Source organism: Ambystoma mexicanum, chromosome 11 (assembly GCF_040938575.1).
Source record: "Ambystoma mexicanum isolate Mex_15411 chromosome 11, UKY_AmexF1_1, whole genome shotgun sequence".
In the NCBI taxonomy this organism is placed as follows: Eukaryota; Metazoa; Chordata; class Amphibia; order Caudata; family Ambystomatidae; genus Ambystoma; species Ambystoma mexicanum.
This window is the reverse complement of record NC_090934.1, coordinates 823,631,699-823,654,542: the sequence shown is the minus strand read 5'-3', so window position 1 is coordinate 823,654,542 and position 22,844 is coordinate 823,631,699. Positions and strand designations below refer to the sequence as shown.

Genomic DNA, 22,844 nt, shown 5'->3' with positions numbered 1-22,844 from the left:
AAGGCGTAGGACCCCAGTTCGTATTTCTTAGAATTTGAGGAGGCACTTAGAGTTGTCTCGGGCGTGACTGTACCTTTCATAGGAGATGTGCTAATCCCCAAACCCTCTTCCTTTGTCCCAGTAATCTGTCCTAGGGCCTCTAGCAAGTTGTTTTCTGAAACAAAGCTTACCTGAACATCCTGTAAAATTGGTAACTTTTCAGTAGCAGTACAGTGCAGTATATGGCATTCCTGTTGCGCACAGCATCTAGATCCAAAAATTGCTTACTCTACCCCAGAAATTAGAATTCACCCAGTCAAACAGAGGGATCTATAAAGAGCATGGCAAGTAGTTAACATAAACTACTTCCCCCAAGTTCTCTTGGTGCACTCTGCTGCCCTCTTTTAACAGAAGAATGCAACTGCAGGTCTTGCTTCTCAGCAAGGTACCTTCATATAGAATCCTTGGTGCACTCTTGCTAAATCTGCTGGAATGTGTCTTCTATTGTGCCCAAGGTGGTTGTGTATTTGGGGACTCAGGGAAGCAAGGGAGCAGTCTAATGCACTGCAGTGCTAAGAGAGGCATGCCTTTTTCAGAAAAAAGGTCAGGTTTTCTGCCAATCAGAAAAAAATAGCAATGCAATCAGGCCAAAGGCAGAACACACATGCCAGTGAGTCTCTGTGGCGCAATTGGTTAGCGCGTTCGGCTGTTAACCGAAAAGACGCTGCTGTTTTGGGCACAAAGACACAGAGTGTTCCACTCAGTAAACCTGAGTCATTTCTCCCGTGTTCTCTGGGTTCAGCCTACTGTCCCCTTTTAACACAAGTGCGCAACTGTGGCTTTCTCCTCATAGCAAGTTATGCCTACACAGAGGGCATTTGGTGCACTGTTGATGGGCTCTGTCCTCTACTAAATCCCCTGTGTTTGTGGATTAGGGGAGGTAGGGAAGTGCTTGATACCCTGATTTGCTGTGGGAAATAGAGCTATTTTAGAAATATTTTCAGGTTGCCTGGGAAGCATAAGCAAACAGCACACCAATCAGGCCCCAGTGGAAGCACTGCATGAGTCTCTGTGGCGCAATCGGTTAGCGCGTTCGGCTGTTAACGAAAGGTTGGTGGTTCAAACCCACCCAGGGACGATGCATTTTGGCTCAAAAATTCAGCATGACCAACTATGAACTTCTGTTTACCTCTCGCAGGTCTCGTCTGCTGACGTCCAAAAAATCCAATAAACTGCAAGCAATTCTTCTCGCTTGCTTTAGTTTTTCAAAACTTGCCATTCAATTCATAAACATCAAGACTTCATGGGAAGGGTTTGGCTGCAGCGTGTACTGATGCACAGAAGGAAGCTATCCTAGCCAGTCTACTTAAAGAAGCAATGAGGCTCTGCAGGTGCATGTACGTCTCCTACCTTTATTCTGTCATCAGACACACCAGGTGAACTGCCGCAAGGACCTCGTGGCGCAATGGTAGCGCGTCTGACTCCAGATCAGAAGGTTGCGTGTTCAAATCACGTCGGGGTCATATTTGCTTTTCCCACTCTGAAATACAAAATTGCTCTTCAGTATCTCGTTATTTCAACCTGACTGCATCTTTGTGCTCTGGGCCTAGTTGTTCTGGCGTTTCGAATGTAAGCTTTGCAGCAGGGAAGTATCATATTGACAGACACCCATGAAGGACATGGTCAACCTTTAAAGCAGGCCAATCTCTATGTTTTACTGGATGCAGCAGAAGTATTTCCTCTTTACCATCTCTTCAAGTGGGCCTGACTGATGTGCTGTTTTGTGCACGCTACGTGGGCTTTGTAAAGCATACCTCTGCCATTTGCATGCCCTCCTAGCGCTGTCAATATTTTCGTGTAATCGCTGAATGCTGCACTGTCCTGGGAACTCTAGGTGTGACTAAAGGATATATGCTGGGGCCCCGAAAGGGGGTCGGCAGTCTAGTGGCAATGCCCATCAGTTTGTAGTTTGGGTTTGTGAGTTCAGGTACCGGTCTGGTGTCAGAAAACTGTAAGCGCCCTCCCAATCACCTGTCGGTCCTGGATTGTGAGGATTTCCCCTTATACTGGTCTCAGTAGACACATTTCCATTTTACTTTTTCACTCTCGCATTGCCTATTTCTCTCTCTCTCATAGATACATTATAGACAAGAGAGACATTGTCAGCGAGAGGGTTGCACAGCACCTTCCCCCATTTCCCTAAGTGCATTGCATGGGGCTCTGGGAGGCGTGCACATTTGTCTGAAACACAAAGATCCACTGGCAATAAAAGGCGTAGGACCCCAGTTCGCATTTCTTAGAATTTGAGGAGGCACTCAGAGTTGTCTCGGGCGTGACTGTACCTTTCATAGGAGATGTGTTAATCCCCAAACCCTCTTCCTTTGTCCCAGTAATCTGTCCTAGGGCCTCTAGCAAGTTGTTTTCTGAAACAAAGCTTACCTGAACATCCTGTAAAATTGGTAACTTTTCAGTAGCAGTACAGTGCAGTATATAACATTCCTGTTGCGCACAGCATCTAGATCCAAAAATTGCTTACTCTACCCCAGAAATTAGAATTCACCCAGTCAAACAGAGGGATCTATAAAGATCATGGCAAGTAGTGAAGTGGGAGAATGGAAGACCAGGCTCCCGTCCTTCACCTCTCGCGCTTGGCCTAAAGGGTCACGACCCAGACACCCGCCACGAGAAGAGTTTGTCCATTTACCAGACGACCAAATACCCTGGTACAGGAACATACGGATGTGTCCATCTGCCTGCCCAGCAGCCCGCACTGGCCATGCCGACACCTGCGGCACGGACCAACTAGACTAAAAGCTACTCGTCATTAGAGATGCCATGAGGACCTAGACAACGGGAAGCACAGCTGTACAAATATACACACTGGACATTCCCACACCGATCTACACGAAGAATATACTCAGTGCTATGACGTAGGCGACAGGCATATTCACGGACGTGCATCTTTATTATTTTCACATAGGCTTTCAGAATGCAGAAACACAAGACGCGTCATGAACTTATCTACAAAGCTTGCTCACGCTTCCCTTGCAACCAGTTACCACCATGAGAAGTACAATGAAGACACGATACTGGTCATGGAACTATATGCCACTATAACCTAAAGCACCCATGCACGAAATGGATCACTTATGCACCAGGCCCAAGTAGGCCTCAAACAAGAGCTCCCGTGGACATTAACAAAGCAAAAGTCAGGTTGCTGATCCTGCAAGAATGAGCCCGGCGAAGCAACCAGCCAAGGTCGCAATGTTGCAAACCCACATTCAAAGAACAAATCATCAAAGGCACGATGTTGCAACCTCGCACTTCGCGCACCAACGTTAAAGTCACACCTACAAATTAAACCAGACACACAGTGGAAAAGCAATATTAATTGTGCAGAATTCTGCCTCAAACACGGTCCCACCTCACGTGACCAAGCCGAACCTGACGAGATGCCAAGCCCAGGAGAAAAGAGGCATCTGGATCCCTCGCCACGAGACACAGGCAGATACAATTGAAAGGCTCAATGGACATTCGCGACAGTGGGAGCGGTCAGCCTTCCAGCTATGAATAAATCCTCACATTGTCTGCATGTACCCATAGTGAAACATTGTTGCAAATTAAAGGTACACCGAGAGCTGGGAACAGCGGTGGTCCCAGGCTGGGGAGCTCACGGGTGCACCAATCAGAACATGGGGCTCTTATCACTGACGCAAATAGCTTTAACCAATCCTCAGGAGTCTTCATGTAACAATTCTCATGTATCTAATTGTAGGGACAACCCAGATATATCACCTGACTACCCTTTATCCACTAACATCGTTCTCTATATGTGTGCTATACTAACCCTACCACTCGAGCATCCAATTAAGAGTGGCGATAGGTTTTTCGTTAACTTTCTGAAGTGACGCAAGTAGCGCGTCATAATACAGTAAAAAGGGCCTGCGAGCCCCACGATTGTGTGTGTGTCAGGTCGAAAGCGTACGCTCCTTGACCCATCCCTGCCGTTTGTCTAATAAACAGCAGAAGTCACCTTGCTCCTTGTGTGTGCCTCATACTCTGTCTCATCTGAGATATACACGGGAGGAGTTGGGGCCTCCCTGCCTGGAGGTCTGCGGACGGCCCGGCCGACCCCGGCAGAATTTCCCCCCGACAAGTTGGAGGCACTGCTGAGATCTGTTTAAGATCGACTTTTTATTTTTTTTACTTTTTCCAAGCACTCCCGTTACGAGGAGGCCCGGAGGCGCGGCCCCCTCTGCCGTTGCCCCCTTCTGAGGACTACAGGACAATCGCGGAGCTGCAAGAAGACCGGACAGCGCAATCCGGATATTGGCCCTCGGGAGCCGGTTGAGAAGTATCCCGCCCGCGGTTGGTGAGTGTCCAGACGTGGTCCAGACGAAGGGAGGTGGCGAGCCGCTCGGAGGGGTGCACGCAGTCGAGCGACCCTGCATCGAGAGAACTTGGTGAGCATGACACGCACAATGAAAAATGCGAAATTGTGAGGGAGGGGGGAAGAAGTAAATAAGGGAGGAGGGAGGTGTTGTACAGATGCACGGCGAAGGTCTAACAACTTAGTGTTGCCAATGGAATGAATGGTAGCGAAACGAGTGCCAAAGCAGTCGGCTACGTCACGCGAAAGAGGGGGGCGGAGCACGAAAACATCATGTGCGGCCGCTCGTAAGACACTGATTGGCCTAAGTCGCGACTACGTGTAAGGGTGGTGGTGTGTGGTTTCCTACGATTTGGCATTTATTGATCAATGAGTAGACGAGGATCCCTATTGTTCGAGCAAGAAACTCGATAGGTAGATAACGTTTCCCTGTAGGCGGTAGCTAGTTGCCTAGTTGCCGAAAACGGAAGATAATTGGCTGGTTAAGCCCTCCTGTTGAGAGGCGTATCACACGCGAGGCGACGCAGTGTACGCAGTCCGATTATATTATTGATTTGATTACCTTGTTCCAGGAGTGACAGGAAGACAGCTGTAGGGTTAGCGGGGATAGATTGCAAGTGTATTTTGAACTTAAAGAACATATGAAGAATGTACCAGTAGCTCGAAGAGATCGGTGACGTCACCAATAGGGTTTTAATAGGATATCGCGTGCACAAGGAACTTTGGGTTGAGAGTGGTGAGGAAGAGAAAGATGATAAGGGAGCGGACACGGAGATAACGGATAGACTAGTGGATCGGAAAAGGAGAAGGGGAGAGGGGCGTGGCTGCGCACGGAGAACGCCGGCCACGGCAAGTGTAAAAGGGGGAGGAGAACGGGGAAACAGGACGACTGTATAAGAGCGTAATAAGGGGTACGCAGCCGCAGGGGGCTGCGTGCGCTTCGGCCGCAGGGGGCCGTAGGGGAAGGAATATAAAATATAAAATAGTACACAGATATATTTTTTGTTTTTTATGTTTTTTAATAATTTTTACTGCATATTGTACCAAAGGATTGTCGTAAGTCCCCACACTTGCAGGGCAAGGTAAACAATATAAGGTTGTATATTGCAAACTGCCAGTGAAGATAAGGGTAACAAGGGGAGCACCACTATGTCATACGGGACAGGGTCAGGAGGGTGGGGGAACACCCTCACTACCCCACTACAACACATATGTACCACACTGCCACCCCATAGGGAGAAATTAATTAAGTACAGCATAGAGTGGACACAGGGGACAGATAACAAAATGTTGACACCATGGCCGCCTAATGGTAGTTTCGACCCATATGCCCAACATTCACTGCTAAACCATCTGCACAATACATACAAGGGGAAGAAGTTGGCAAACCATGTGGAGGTGTTTAACTTATGGAGGATGTTCCAGGGGTCCCGACCAGGACCAAATGGAATGTTCACTGTGGGGGAAACACCGGAAGAAAAGGAGATTAAGAAAGAAGGAGAGGATGGGAAAAAGGCGTGTGAAAGCACAAAGAATATGGGGAACGAAGGAGAGGGAGGAGATAAGATTGATAAATCAGACGGCATTAAAGGGGAACTTAGTAACAAGATAGCCATAACACCGGGAGTGAAAACAGAGGGGGGAGGGTTGTACCCTTTAAGAGAATTAGAAGAAATAGAAGGACAATTAAGGGCGGCTGAAGGATACTCGAACCCGGCATACAGCCCTCCACCATATGTGGCTCATAGGAAGATGACAATGGGGGAAGGGAGGATTGGAGAAGAGCAGACTGTAGAGATAGGAAACGATGAGTGGGTAGCTGCACAGATATTATTGAAATTACGAGGCTCACTAACTGGAGAAGAGAGGGAGGCGGTAAAGAGAACAAACGAGGATAGTGCCAGAAAGAGTGAAATGAGGGGAGAGGAGCTACTACGGCAGAAGGAAGAGATTTTGGAGGAAAGATTAGCAAAACTAAGGGACGAGCAGAATGAATTGATCAAACAACTTGAGAGGGAGGAAAGAGAGAGAGTGAGGAAAAGGAAAGAAGGTAAGAACGAATTGGAAAAATTAAGGGAACGAAATGAGGAGCAAAGGAGAGAAGCTGAAAGGGTAAAAGCAGCAGCAGATACGGTATCAAGAGTAGTGCTGAGAGAGAAGAAGAAGGAAGAAGAAGAAAAGGAAAAGGAAATGGAAATATGGAGGAGGAGGGTACTATCAGGGACAGCTAAGAAATATGAAGAGGGGAAAGTAATAGAGAGTATAGTAGAAAGAGAAAGGGTGAAATGGGAAAGGAAGAAAGAGGATGAAAGAATATTGGAACAGATGAGCAACGAAGTAATGGAGGAATTGAAAAGGAAAAGGGAGGAAAATAGTAGGGAAATGGAGGAGAGAAGTGAAGGGGGAAGAGACGGGAGGAGTAGGGAGAGTGAAAGATGGGGAGATGTATATAAAAGTAGAGAGGTAGCAACAACATCAGCACTAGGGGGAACAGTTGGTAACAACGGAAGGGGAGAAAGAGACCTAATAGACTTAGAAACAGTAACAATAAAAGGAAAAAAGGCAGAGTGGGGGGTGCCATTTATGAATGACTTTTGCAGTGAGGAGGAAGAAGGAGTGGAGAAGGATGGAAGAAAGAGTGAAAGGGAAAGCTTAGATAAACTATACCTCACTAGAACAAACATAGATTCGCCATGGATGAGTAGAAGATGGGAGGAGCTGGAGAGAAGTAAGGAGGGAGTGAAAGGAATAGGGGAAACACAAACCCATGAAACCACACCACCCACATCCCCATCACGCCCTCCCACATCACACCCTACATGTTCAACCACCGCACGCTCACTGCACAGAATAAAGCTCGCGCCCTTCATGGACGAACTTACACCTTATGCATGTCGGCTTAGGGACCTCCCTAGTCGCAGGCAAGGCAGACAAATAAACATGCCCACATTAAATACAGGAAATGACGAAAGGAGGGAAAAGGATGGAGAAGGAGTTAGGAACAGGGGTAATAAGGACGAAATTGAAGAGGTAAGGGAAACAGAAGGGGAAGAGGGGTGTGAGGACTCGATATTATGGAACGTAAAGGGTGACACAAGACACAACTTAATGCCACTGTTGGAGAGAGGAGGGGTTAGACCACAGTACGTCCCTTGGAAGCATACAGACAAAGAAAATATTAAATGCAGACTCCCATCACTAAGTGGAGGTGCGGGTAAGTGGATATATGAAATGGAAAAACACACCGCAGGACAGAAACTAGCAGTAGGAGATGTGAAGGGACTGTTAATATCAATATTAGGGGATAGAGCGGATGACATTTGGAAGAGAGCGGGATTCCATGGGGTAACAATAACAAACACATCGCATGATGGGGCACCATTTGCAAATTGCAGACATGCGCTATGGCAGGCCCTGAGAGTACAGTACCCAGACACATCAGACATAGGAGCAATTACTTCCCGTAAGATGCGTGAGAATGAGGATCCTGTTGATTATATCCAGGATATCCAAGAGAAGTGGCGCATGGAAACTAGAGAACAATGGGACAAAACACCAGCAATATTTTATCATATACTAGTACAAGGGCTCCCAGAAGGAGTTCAGAAACAACTAAAGAAAGTAGTGGGAATGGAAGCAAAACCATGGCCAGAAATACAACTGACTATAGTACATCACTGCAGGACATGGCAAGGAAAAATGAAACAAAAAGAAGAGGACAGGAAAACAGAAGAGGCTAAACTAGTACAGAAAAAACTTACTAAATATACAATGGAAGGGGCACTAATAACTACGCCCACACCAATGGCCCAAAGCCCCACACAAGTAGTGGCTGCACAAGATCCGGCTCAATTAGCACCTCCACAGTCTATAACACAACAAGTGCCGCAACTGCAATCACACGCACCAAACATGGGAGGAGGGTACCCAATGCAAGGAGCTGGGTATTATAGTTATAACAGGGGGAGAGGAGGATTTATGAGAGGGAGAGGATACGGATACAATACCCAACAGCAGGTGGGAGGACTTAGAAATTCCTACCCCACAGGGCAACCAGTATACCAGGACAACACAGGGAGCTTCCCATGGCAAAGCAGGGAACCACCCGTGTGTTGGAGTTGTGGATTATTAGGACACATGTCACGTACGTGTAGGGTCAGGCCTGGAACACCAGCATGGAATGAACAGGCACAACCTAGGATATCACAAGAACAGCAGGGCATACAACAACAGCAGACTTTACAACAAGGAAGTGACCCACAACAACAAATCACACAACAACAGCCACTGCAACAACAACAAGTAGCGCTAACACAACAACCCCAAACACAACAAACGCAATTGGGTAGGGTGACGGTCTTGGGACACAACCCTTACACAGGGAATGGCCAATCATTGTACCCCCAATAGGACAGCCCACAGGCGGCCTTGGTGTGTCCCATCCTGTCAGTAACACCTAATAGTGCGGAGGAGCCACGCATAGAGGTAACGATAGGTGACAAAAAATTATCATTCCTTGTTGACACCGGGGCAACCCGGTCTTGCATAAGGGAAGGTAAATTTAAGATGTCAGGCGAAGCCATGAACACCCAAGGATTTTCTGGGGCTAAAGGGTTGGTTCCCTTTACTGATAACGTTCCCTTATCTATTGGAGATTATGATCTTTCAGTTCCGCTTTTATATTATAGTGCCTCACCAGTAAATATACTGGGGAGGGACATAATGAACAGGTTGAATATGACTATCTCCTTTACAGAGGATGGCATAATATGCTCTACTCCAGGGATTAACATGCTCGCAGCACGACAGATTATGCAAGCATACTGTGGACAGACTGCAATTAGGGCAGAACCAGTAGATGGCGAACTATTCCAGTATGGTACAGACATGGCATTTGCATGGATGCCAGGGATAGAAGGGAGAATATGGAGGAGGCCAGCATCCTATCTGTTCCGACCAGAAACACCTGTTAATGAACCAGAAGGAAAGGTGTTAGTAATGGACATTGAGAGCATTATTGCAACAGCTGATTATATTGCTGTGCACGCCCAAGATAAAGAAGGGAGAGCATGGAGGGCAGTGATAGCACTAACAGAAGGTTGCAGGTTGACCCAGGTATCAGACGAGGAGCTGTTTTCAGAAGAAAAGGAGGAAGGTGAAATGGTGTTCATGATGAGTGTAGACATATGGCTAAAAGTGGCTCACAAACAAGTAGCACAGAAAATTGCAATGGCACTTGAGGCACCCGCATGCACCCCAGTTCCCTTCTTTAAGGAGGATATGGCAAGGGTGCCCAAATCATTATGGACTATTAGCCCTTATGACGTGGGATCCATAAAAAGCATAGGGGGTGTAAGGATAAAACTGAAAAAAGGCGCCATACTACCAAGAGTGAAACAGTACCCACTGTCAAAAGAGGCAGATGAGGGCATATATGAAACCATAACGGCCCTTATAAACAATGGAATATTGGTCCCCACAGAATCACCATGTAACACAGCTGTGTACCCAGTGCGCAAGGCTAAAGGGGGGTCTTGGCGCTTCATACAGGACCTCAGGCCCTTGAACAACATAGTAGAAGCAGAATATCCAGTAACAGCAAACCCGGCCACAATATTGTGTGGCATTCCAGCAGAAGCATCACGATTTACCGTTATTGACCTTAAAAATGCTTTTTTCTCAATACCATTACACCCAGACTCACAAGATTTGACAAGCTTCACTTACCGAAATACAAAGTGGAAACATACCAGATTGCCACAGGGGTATTGTGAATCACCATCAATTTTCAATAGAGTAATACAGATGGATTTGGGTAATGTTGAGGTGGAAAGCACAGTGTTACAGTATGTGGATGACATAATAATTTGCAGTACAAACGAAAGTAAATGCAGAGAGGACTCCTTAAAAATGTTGACGATATTGGCTGAAAAGGGGTACAAGGTAGACATGGAAAAGATACAATACTGTCAGGAGCAGGTACTTTACATTGGCCAACTGATATCCCAACATGGAAGAAAGATTGCACCACAAAGAGCACACGCTATTTCAAGCACTCCAACGCCACAGACTGTGAGAGAACTGCAGCAATTTCTGGGGCTGTGCAGCTACTGTAGAGCATGGGTATTTGATTACAGTTCATACATAGGACCCCTGCTTGAGGGTTTGAGGGAAGCAAATAAAGGGGAGAAAAAGTTGGGGTGGACTATGGAAATGAGGGAGGCCTTTAACGAATTAAAAGACGCGATATCAACTGCTCCAGTACTGGCATCCCCAGACTATGAACGACGATTTTTTATATTTTCACATTGCGACTCAGCAGTGATGAAAGCAGTGTTGGCCCAAAAAACGAGCATGGGCTATAAACCAGTAGCATTTTACAGCAGTCACTTAGACCCTGTGATGTTAGGTCACTTCCCTTGCGAACAAGGTCTCGCTGCAGCTGCTTTTGCAGTGGAAAAAGCATCAGCAATAACCATGGGGTGTCCAACTACACTGTTTGTGGAACATGCACTATTTGCAATATTAAATAAACCTAAGTCCACACTAACAACGCAGAGGGCATCAGGTTATGAGATTATTTTGTCTAGAGCTGAACTAGCAATTGTTAGATGTAGCACGGTTAACCCTGCAAGATTCCTAGCAGAAGCAATTGAGGAGGGAGATTACGCCCATGACTGCACCCAAATAACTGAAATGTACTCATGTACTAGAAAAGTTGAAGAGAACGCACTAGAGGGAGGTGAGCTTTTGTTTATTGATGGGTCATCAGCTATTGATCAAGGGGATGGGATACGGAGGACTGGGGCAGCCGTGGTAAAAATGATGGAGGCGCCGGTATGTGTGGCTATGAAATGTGTACAATTACCACAGCATTACTCTGCTCAAGCCGCGGAACTTGTTGCACTAATATTGGCATTAAAGGAAAGTTTTGATAAACGAGTAACTATATATTCCGACAGTGCATATGTTACATCCACTGTCCACTCAGGACTATCAAAATGGAGAAGAAGAGGGTTTAGGAGAGCTGATGGCACTCCAGTGCAACATGCCCTCTTATTAGCTGAACTAATTGAAGTAATAAACGACCCCCAAGAACTAGCCCTAGTAAAATGTACCGCACACACCAATGGTGAAGACCACGTCTCAAAAGGGAATGCAGCAGCAGACGCACATGCGAAATATGCTGCATACTTTGGTGAGATATGGAACCCCCCAGAGTCACAGAGAGGGAGAGGGAGGGGAGTGGCGAGGGAGATGTTGATAAGAGAAGGGTACACCGATCTCCCAGCCACACAGATTATGGAGCTACAAGCGGCTGCACCAATGGCCGAAAAAGAAATATGGGTAAAAAGAGGATGTACAATGTCACCAACCGACGCACTTTGGCGCCAGGGTGGCACTGGGAAGGTTGTAATACTGTTGGCACTTTTAAACACCGCCCTGAGCCAATTACATCATCCAGCCCATACAGGCAAGGAAATAATTGCAGCACGAATTAGAGAAGATTGGTTCTGTCCCGAGTTAAATTCTCATGTGTCAAATTTTATCAGCAATTGTCTCACATGTCAACAATTTACGGCCGGTCATACCCTGAAAGTGATAAGAGGTACCATACCCCGGCCAGAGGGACCTTTTCGGCACCTTCACATTGACTATGTTGATATGATAAACATATGTCAAGGTAATAGGTATATGATTGTAGTAGTATGCCCATTCTCTAGGTGGATTGAAGCAGGGCCCTGTTCACACCCAGATGCATTTAGAGCAGCTAAATTCCTAGTAAGGGAGGTCTTCCCCAGGTGGGGAGTGTGCGAGGTCTTAAGGTCAGACAATGGCCCGCATTTCGCAAACGAAATGTTCCAACACATCACATCCTTGCTAAGCATAAAGCACAAATTTGCATGTGCATACCACCCACAGGCTAACGGTGTATGTGAACGCCTGAATGGCCTATTGAAAGAGGAAATTGCAAAAATACAACAAACAACAAAGAAAAGTTGGTTGTATTGCCTTCCATTAGCCCTATTCGAACTGAGGAATAGGCCAGGGTCCGACCACCACCTCACTCCTCACGAGGTGGTTACTGGACGTCAAATGCGCCTTCCCCTAACGCCAACGTCAAGGGCATTCACTGACCACGAAAGTTCAGCAAGTGTATTAGGAGATGAAATGTATCAATATGTGTCTTCGTTGGTTACTAGTGTTGTGTTTGTGTCTCAACAGCTCGAGCGCACACGGGGCGGGTCTACCAGCAATCAAGAAGAAGGTGCAAGTACAGAATTGGAAAAGGAGAACTTGTGCAAACTTGCAAAGGGTGACCACGTGCTACTTCGCAACTTCAATAGGAAGTGGAACGACAGGAGGTTCACTGGCCCCCATCTGGTAGAGGACGTATCAACAAGAGCAGTAAAACTAAAGGACAAGCGTGCCTGGAACCACCTACATGATGTAAAGATCTACAAACTGCAGACCCGGCCCAGCGCCAACGACAGGTCCATTGGAAGAACAACAACAACATCCCCGACAGCGGAAGAAAGTCCTACCACAGACAACGACCCAACTGTCCCCTTACCGTGTAACTACCCAGCTTCCCCGGAGACAATAACTGACGAAGAAAGGGGTGATCCCCATACTGCCCACCCCATGGTCACACGGTCAAAGAGTAAAAACACTTCCGCCATCTGAGCACAAACCCCCCGCCCATTGACCTCCCAGTATAGTTATAAACTGAATTGAAAGACATTTCCTGCACCAATACACATGTAAACAAGTGAATGTTCTCTTTTTCTCTCGCACATACAGGAACTGCGTATTATTGTATTGTTAAGAAGAGGTTAACTAACGAGTTCACTGTCCAGGCGTAGATGGTACTCCCAGACGATAATTACCCAGAAGAATTGTCACACCAATTTGTATACGAAATAAAAAGGCCAACGTACCTAAAGAAGAGGAGGGTGCGTGTCTATTACACAGCATTCCTCCTGGCCATAGAATATTCTATGCCACACCTCCGCCCCTACTTGCCGGTGCTAAGAGACCGATCACTTAGAGTAGCGTGGGAGCAGCTCTTCGCCTGGGCACTGAATGACTATTTGATAGGGAGAGCTTAAAACAAACAACTAACATTTCATAACAAGCATTTTTGAGAATTTTTAGGCGGGCAACTTTAACGTTGCAAGAATACGCTGCCAGGACTGCAGCAAGGTAAGAGCAAAATGCCGGTGAGACTAGCATATGTAATAAAAATAGTAGGGATTTTTATGATCACCAGGGTCTTGGCTGCCTCTGTATGGCAGTACAGCTATGCTATTAATTTTATTGCTGCACCTAAACCTAATGTACCCCCGTCCCCTGCTGCAACAGGTGTTATGTCAGGTGATATTAGTATTATTGCACCCAAGCAAATTAGAGGTAAACGCAGCACATACTCAGACAATAAAGGTATTGATAATTATATACAAGATTCAGCACACGTTACAAACAACATATGGTACCAACACATGACCCGCATTGGTAAGCAGACAACTGAGGACAGCTGCTACGTTTGCTCATTAATACCATACGCCATGAGTGCTTCACGAACATTTGTTGCCACAGAAATAGAGGAAAAGACAGCACAGTGCATAATATACTTGGCACTGTTCCAAACGAAAGGGAGATTTCAAGGGACAGTAGTACACATGACATGGAAAACACGAGACTCATACCAATATGAAAACAACTTCCTCAAGACCTATTTGAGCTACCACAAGAGCAGTTTACATTCTGAAGCATTCAGATACATAACAAGTGGTCCTGCAAAAGGAGAAACAAAGAAAGTAACACTGCAGTATCTACCATGTGATTGCTACGCCACTGAAGTTCCGGGTAAACAAGGATGTTGGGAGAGGCCGCTGTTGACGATAACAGGGAAGGTGTATCTGGACAACAGCTGGGAAGTAGGAGTGATTGGCAGCAACATGGTAACAAAGGAAACTATCTCAACTATCGAGGCACACAATCACCGATGTTGGACGATATGGATCAAGTATGTACCAATGCTCACGTGGGTAGAAACAGATGAAGACCCAATAACAATACTACCGTTGACTGCGCCCAAGGTATGCTACCAGCATAAAGGAGAGGTGGACGTAGGATATAATACCAATTGTGCAAATGTGGTGGAGTTACCTGAGGGGGGAGCGGGAACAGCAGTAATAATGGACCATTATTGGGCCTGTGGAGAAAAGGCATACCATACACTGCCTCCCCTGTGGAATGGTGTGTGCACAATGGTGCACGTCAACGTACCATCATTAGTGGTACCTAAGAAGCATGTCAATGTGGCGAACTTTCCCAAAATGGATGAAGGGGACAGAAGAAAAAGGAGATCTGCACCACTTCAGGAGGAACAAGGGAACAGGACCAACAGCAATGATACTGTCCTAAATAGAATAAAAAGACAAGGAGAGCCACTGACAGGGAATTACCTGTGGGGAAGGTCGGAAACGGCGCTAACCTCAATACCGCCAGAACACAGACTATTCAGCAGAGCAGCAATGTTCTTCTCCTCAATAATACACCCAGGACTGCAGGCTTACGCAAACGCAAAATGGCTCCAAATAACTAGATGGGAACTAATGATGACCATCAACTCTACAGTAAATGGGTTTAACGCAATAAAGGAGGAGCTACGAGCTATAAGGATGGTAGCACTCCAGAACAGATATGTATTGGACCTTCTCACAGCAATGGAAGGAGGAGTTTGTGCAAAAATAGGACAATCATGCTGCACGTTTATACCTGCCAACGATGCTGACAATGGTACACTGACAGAAGCAGTTTCACAATTGGCCCAGATGCACTCCAAAATGATGGATGAAAGTAACGGTGTAAACAAGGATAAGAGCTGGTTTTCACTATTATGGTCATGGATGCCATCTTGGCTGCCAGATGGACTGAAAATAATAGTGGGTTGCACTATTTTGGCTGGAGCTACGCTGATCATAATTAGATTTTGGAAGGCCCGGAAGGCACGTAACACTGACGAGTTGTTGGAAATGGTGGGTATGCACCCCTTGATGCCAGCAGATGACGGCCAACATACAGGTACAATAATACAGGAGAGGGAGAAGTTGCGCACCCAGATAATCACCAACCATCTAGATCCACCATCAGTAAAAATCGAGAACCCAAGAAACCCCAGGAGCTACATAGGAAAATGGGTATACTGCACTCCCGGAGGAACATGTGAATATATGTATTGGTCATTCGAAGATCATGTAAACCATTATGGACATCTAGGAGGAATAACCAAGATATGGCGAGTAAGAGGAGATAACGAGAAGGATATGTTTGTGGTCGACAAGTCGACCAGAGGGGGGACTGAAGTGGGAGAATGGAAGACCAGGCTCCCGTCCTTCACCTCTCGCGCTTGGCCTAAAGGGTCACGACCCAGACACCCACCACGAGAAGAGTTTGTCCATTTACCAGACGACCAAATACCCTGGTACAGGAACATACGGATGTGTCCATCTGCCTGCCCAGCAGCCCGCACTGGCCATGCCGACACCTGCGGCACGGACCAACTAGACTAAAAGCTACACGTCGTTAGAGATGCCATGACGACCTAGACAACGGGAAGCACAGCTGTACAAATATACACACTGGACATTCCCACACCGATCTACACGAAGAATATACTCAGTGCTATGACGTGGGCGACAGGCATATTCACGGACGTGCATCTTTATTATTTTCACATAGGCTTTCAGAATGCAGAAACGCAAGACGCGTCATGAACTTATCTACAAAGCTTGCTCACGCTTCCCTTGCAACCAGTTACCACCATGAGAAGTACAATGAAGACACGATACTGGTCATGGAACTATATGCCACTATAACCTAAAGCACCCATGCACGAAATGGATCACTTATGCACCAGGCCCAAGTAGGCCTCAAACAAGAGCTCCCGTGGACATTAACAAAGCAAAAGTCAGGTTGCTGATCCTGCAAGAATGAGCCCGGCGAAGCAACCAGCCAAGGTCGCAATGTTGCAAACCCACATTCAAAGAACAAATCATCAAAGGCACGATGTTGCAACCTCGCACTCCGCGAACCAACGTTAAAGTCACACCTACAAATTAAACCAGACACACAGTGGAAAAGCAATATTAATTGTGCAGAATTCTGCCTCAAACACGGTCCCACCTCACGTGACCAAGCCGAACCTGACGAGATGCCAAGCCCAGGAGAAAAGAGGCGTCTGGATCCCTCGCCACGAGACACAGGCAGATACAATTGAAAGGCTCAATGGACATTCGCGACAGTGGGAGCGGTCAGCCTTCCAGCTATGAATAAATCCTCACATTGTCTGCATGTACCCATAGTGAAACATTGTTGCAAATTAAAGGTACACCGAGAGCTGGGAACAGCGGTGGTCCCAGGCTGGGGAGCTCACGGGTGCACCAATCAGAACATGGGGCTCTTATCACTGACGCAAATAGCTTTAACCAATCCTCAGGAGTCTTCATGTAACAATTCTCATGTATCTAATTGTAGGGACAACCCAGATATATCACCTGACTATCCTTTATCCACTAACATCGTTCTCTATATGTGTGCTATACTAACCCTACCACTCGAGCATCCAATTAAGAGTGGCGATAGGTTTTTCGTTAACTTTCTGAAGTGACGCAAGTAGCGCGTCATAATACAGTAAAAAGGGCCTGCGAGCCCCACGATTGTGTGTGTGTCAGGACGAACGCGTACGCTCCTTTGCCCCATCCCTGCCGTTTGTCTAATAAACAGCAGAAGTCACCTTGCTCCTTGTGTGTGCCTCATACTCTGTCTCATCTGAGACATACACGGGAGGAGTTGGGGCCTCCCTGCCTGGAGGTCTGCGGACGGCCCGGCCGACCCCGGCAGAATTTCCCCCCGACAGTAGTTAACATAAGCTACTTCCCCCAAGTTCTCTTGGTGCACTCTGCTGCCCTCTTTTAACAGAAGAATGCAACTGCAGGTCTTGCTTCTCAGCAAGGTACCTACATATAGAAACCTTGGTGCACTCTTGCTAAATCTGCTGGAATGTGTCTTCTATTGTGCCCAAGGTGGTTGTGTATTTGGGGACTCAGGGAAGCAAGGGAGCAGTCTAATGCACTGCAGTGCTAAGAGAGGCATGCCTTTTTCAGAAAAAAGTTCAGGTTTTCTGCCAATCAGAAAAAAACAGCAATGCAATCAGGCCAAAGGCAGAACACACATGCCAGTGAGTCTCTGTGGCACAATTGGTTAGCGCGTTCGGCTGTTAACCAAAAAGACGCTGCTGTTTTTGGCACAAAGACACAGAGTGTTCCACTCAGTAAACCTGAGTCATTTCTCCCGTGTTCTCTGGGTTCAGCCTACTGTCCCCTTTTAACACAAGTGCGCAACTGTGGCTTTCTCCTCATAGCAAGTTATGCCTACACAGAGGACATTTGGTGCACTGTTGATGGGCTCTGTCCTCTACTAAATCCCCTGTGTTTGTGGATTAGGGGAGGTAGGGAAGTGCTTGATACCCTGATTTGCTGTGGGAAATAGAGCTATTTTAGAAATATTTTCAGGTTGCCTGGGAAGCATAAGCAAACAGCACACCAATCAGGCCCCAGTGTAAGCACTGCATGAGTTTCTGTGGCGCAATCGGTTAGCACGTTCGGCTGTTAACGAAAGGTTGGTGGTTCAAGCCCACCCAGGGACGATGCATTTTGGCTAAAAAATTCAGCATGACCAACTATGAACTTCTGTTTACCTCTCGCAGGTCTCGTCTGCTGACGTCCAAAAAATCCAATAAACTGTAAGCAATTCTTCTCGCTTGCTTTAGTTTTTCAAAACTTGCCATTCAATTCATAAACATCAAGACTTCATGGGAAGGGTTTGGCTGCAGCGTGTACTGATGCACAGAAGGAAGCTATCCTAGCCAGTCTACCTAAAGAAGCAATGAGGCTCTGCAGGTGCATGTACGTCTCCTACCTTTATTCTGTCATCAGACACACCAGGTGGACTGCCGCAAGGACCTCGTGGCGCAATGGTAGCGCTTCTGACTCCAGATCAGAAGGTTTCGTGTTCAAATCACGTCGGGGGCATATTTGCTTTTCCCAGTCTGAAATATAAAATTGCTCTTCACTATCTCGTTATTTCAACCTGACTGCATCTTTGTGCTCTGGGCCTAGTTGTTCTGGCGTTTCGAATGTAAACTTTGCAGCAGGGAAGTATCCTATTGACAGACACCCATGAAGGACATGGTCAAGCTTTAAAGCAGGCCAATCTCTATGTTTTACTGGATGCAGCAGAAGTATTTCCTCTTTACCATCTCTTCAAGTGGGCCTGACTGATGTGCTGTTTTGTGCACGCTACGTGGGCTTTGTAAAGCATACCTCTGCCATTTGCATGGCCTCCTAGCGCTGTCAATATTTTCGTGTAATCGCTGAATGCTGCACTGTCCTGGGAACTCTAGGTGTGACTAAAGGATATGTGTTGGGGCCCCGAAAGGGGGTCGGCAGTCTAGTGGCAATGGGCATCACTTTGCAGTTTGGGTTTGTGAGTTCAGGTACCGGTCTGGTGTCGGAAACCTGTAAGCGCCCTCCCAATCACCTGTCGGTCCTGGATTGTGAGGATTTCCCCTTATACTGGTCTCAGTAGACACATTTCCATTTTACTTTTTCACTCTCGCATTGCCTATTTCTCTCTCTCTCATAGTTACATTATAGACAAGAGAGACATTGTCAGCGAGAGGGTTGCACAGCACCTTCCCCCATTTCCCTAAGTGCATTGCAAGGGGCTCTGGGAGGCGTGCACATTTGTCTGAAACACAAAGATCCACTGGCAATAAAAAGCGTAGGTCCCTAGTTTGCATTTCTTAGAATTTGAGGTGACACTCAGAGTTGTCTCTGGCGTGACTGTACCTTTCATAGGAGATGTGCTAATCCCCAAACCCTCTTCCTTTGTCCCAGTAATCTGTCTTAGTGCCTCTAGCAAGTTGTTTTCTGAAACAAAGCTTACCTGAACATCCTGTAAAATTGGTAACTTTTCAGTAGCAGTACAGTGCAGTATATAGCATTCCTGTTGCGCACAGCATCTAGATCCAAAAATTGCTTACTCTACCCCAGAAATTAGAATTCACCCAGTCAAACAGAGGGATCTATAAAGAGCATGGCAAGTAGTTAACATAAGCTACTTCCCCCAAGTTCTCTTGGTGCACTCTGCTGCCCTCTTTCAACAGAAGAATGCAACTGCAGGTCTTGCTTCTCAGCAAGGTACCTACATATAGAATCCTTGGTGCACTCTTGCTAAATCTGCTGGAATGTGTCTTCTATTGTGCCCAAGGTGGTTGTGTATTTGGGGACTCAGGGAAGCAAGGGAGCAGTCTAATGCACTGCAGTGCTAAGAGAGGCATGCCTTTTTCAGAAAAAAGTTCAGGTTTTCTGCCAATCAGAAAAAAATAGCAATGCAATCAGGCCAAAGGCAGAACACACATGCCAGTGAGTCTCTGTGGCGCAATTGGTTAGCGCGTTCGGCTGTTAACCGAAAAGACGCTGCTGTTTTGGGCACAAAGACACAGAGTGTTCCACTCAGTAAACCTGAGTCATTTCTCCCGTGTTCTCTGGGTTCAGCCTACTGTCCCCTTTTACCACAAGTGCGCAACTGTGGCTTTCTCCTCATAGCAAGTTATGCCTATACAGAGGACATTTGGTGCACTGTTGATGGGCTCTGTCCTCTACTAAATCCCCTGTGTTTGTGGATTAGGGGAGGTAGGGAAGTGCTTGATACCCTGATTTGCTGTGGGAAATAGAGCTATTTTAGAAATATTTTCAGGTTGCCTGGGAAGCATAAGCAAACAGCACACCAATCAGGCCCCAGTGTAAGCACTGCATGAGTCTCTGTGGCGCAATCGGTTAGCGCGTTCGGCTGTTAACAGAAAGGTTGGTGGTTCAAGCCCACCCAGGGACGGTGCATTTTGGCTCAAAAATTCAGCGTGACCAACTATGTACTTCTGTTTACCTCTCGCAGGTCTCGTCTGCTGACGTCCAAAAAATCCAATAAACTGCAAGCAATTCTTCTCGCTTGCTTTAGTTTTTCAAAACTTGCCATTCAATTCATAAACATCAAGACTTCATGGGAAGGGTTTGGCTGCAGCGTGTACTGATGCACAGAAGGAAGCTATCCTAGCCAGTCTACTTAAAGAAGCAATGAGGCTCTGCAGGTCCATGTACGTCTCCTACCTTTATTCTGTCATCAGACACACCAGGTGGACTGCCACAAGGACCTCATGGTGCAATGGTAGGGCGTCTGACTCCAGATCAGAAGGTTGTGTGTTCAAATCACATCGGGGTCATACTTGCTTTTCCCACTCTGAAATACAAAATTGCTCTTCAGTATCTCGTTATTTCAACCTGACTGCATCTTTGTGCTCTGGGCCTAGTTGTTCTGGCGTTTCGAATGTAAACTTTGCAGCAGGGAAGTATCATATTGACAGACACCCATGAAGGACATGGTCAAGCTTTAAAGCAGGCCAATCTCTATGTTTTACTGGATGCAGCAGAAGTATTTCCTCTTTACCATCTCTTCAAGTGGGCCTGACTGATGTGCTGTTTTGTGCACGCTACGTGGGCTTTGTAAAGCATACCTCTGCCATTTGCATGGCCTCCTAGCGCTGTCAATATTTTCGTGTAATCGCTGAATGCTGCACTGTCCTGGGAACTCTAGGTGTGACTAAAGGATATATGTTGGGGCCCCGAAAGGGGGTCGGCAGTCTAGTGGCAATGGGCATCACTTTGCAGTTTGGGTTTGTGAGTTCAGGTACCGGTCTGGTGTCGGAAACCTGTAAGCGCCCTCCCAATCAACTGTCGGTCCTGGATTGTGAGGGTTTCCCCTTATACTGGTCTCAGAAGACACATTTCCATTTTACTTTTTCACTCTCGCATTGCCTATTTCTCTCTCTCTCATAGATACATTATAGACAAGAGAGACATTGTCAGCGAGAGGGCTTCACAGCACCTTCCCCCATTTCCCTAAGTGCATTGCAAGGGGCTCTGGGAGGCGTGCACATTTGTCTGAAACACAAAGATCTACTGGCAATAAAAAGCGTAGGTCCCTAGTTTGCATTTCTTAGAATTTGAGGTGACACTCAGAGTTGTCTCGGGCGTGACTGTACCTTTCATAGGAGATGTGCTAATCCCCAAACCCTCTTCCTTTGTCCCAGTAATCTGTCCTAGGGCCTCTAGCAAGTTGTTTTCTGAAACAAAGCTTACCTGAACATCCTGTAAAATTGGTAACTTTTCAGTAGCAGTACAGTGCAGTATATAGCATTCCTGCTGCGCACAGCATCTAGATCCAAAAATTGCTTACTCGACCCCAGAAATTAGAATTCACCCAGTCAAACAGAGGGATCTATAAAGATCATGGCAAGTAGTTAACATAAGCTACTTCCCCCAAGTTCTCTTAGTGCACTCTGCTGCCCTCTTTTAACAGAAGAATGCAACTGCAGGTCTTGCTTCTCAGCAAGGTACCTACATATAGAAACCTTGGTGCACTCTTGCTAAATCTGCTGGAATGTGTCTTCTATTGTGCCCAAGGTGGTTGTTTTATTTGGGGACTCAGGGAAGCAAGGGAGCAGTCTAATGCACTGCAGTGCTAAGAGAGGCATGCCTTTTTCAGAAAAAAGTTCAGGTTTTCTGCCAATCAGAAAAAAATAGCAATGCAATCAGGCCAAAGGCAGAACACACATGCCAGTGAGTCTCTGTGGTACAATTGGTTAGCGCGTTCGGCTGTTAACCGAAAAGACGCTGCTGTTTTTGGCACAAAGACACAGAGTGTTCCACTCAGTAAACCTGAGTCATTTCTCCCGTGTTCTCTGGGTTCAGCCTACTGTCCCCTTTTAACACAAGTGCGCAACTGTGGCTTTCTCCTCATAGCAAGTTATGCCTACACAGAGGACATTTGGTGCACTGTTGATGGGCTCTGTCCTCTACTAAATCCCCTGTGTTTGTGGATTAGGGGAGGTAGGGAAGTGCTTGATACCCTGATTTGCTGTGGGAAATAGAGCTATTTTAGAAATATTTTCAGGTTGCCTGGGGAGCATAAGCAAACAGCACACCAATCAGGCCCCAGTGTAAGCACTGCATGAGTCTCTGTGGCGCAATCGGGTAACGCGTTCGGCTGTTAACCGAAAGGTTGGTGGTTCAAGCCCACCCAGGGACGATGCATTTTGGCTCAAAAATTCAGCATGACCAACTATGAACTTCTGTTTACCTCTCGCAGGTCTCGTCTGCTGACGTCCAAAAAATCCAATAAACTGCAAGCAATTCTTCTCGCTTGCTTTAGTTTTTCAAAACTTGCCATTCAATTCATAAACATCAAGACTTCATGGGAAGGGTTTGGCTGCAGCGTGTACTGATGCACAGAAGGAAGCTATCCTAGCCAGTCTACCTTAAGAAGCAATGAGGCTCTGCAGGTGCATGTA

At 46.6% G+C, this 22,844-nt stretch overlaps 4 non-coding genes across 4 annotated transcripts; all 4 read left to right on the top strand.

Moving 5' to 3' along the window:
- Window positions 1-1,430: 1,430 nt before the first annotated feature.
- Window positions 1,431-1,502, top strand: TRNAW-CCA (transfer RNA tryptophan (anticodon CCA)). Its single transcript has one exon. It is a non-coding gene; the product is annotated as a tRNA-Trp (tRNA).
- A 16,894-nt stretch (window positions 1,503-18,396) lies between these two features.
- TRNAW-CCA (transfer RNA tryptophan (anticodon CCA)) lies at window positions 18,397-18,468 on the top strand. Its single transcript has one exon. It is a non-coding gene; the product is annotated as a tRNA-Trp (tRNA).
- Window positions 18,469-20,258: 1,790 nt separating this feature from the next.
- On the top strand, window positions 20,259-20,332 carry TRNAN-GUU (transfer RNA asparagine (anticodon GUU)). Its single transcript has one exon. It is a non-coding gene; the product is annotated as a tRNA-Asn (tRNA).
- A 2,176-nt stretch (window positions 20,333-22,508) lies between these two features.
- Window positions 22,509-22,582, top strand: TRNAN-GUU (transfer RNA asparagine (anticodon GUU)). The gene has a single exon. It is a non-coding gene; the product is annotated as a tRNA-Asn (tRNA).
- The last annotated feature ends 262 nt before the right edge of the window (window positions 22,583-22,844 follow it).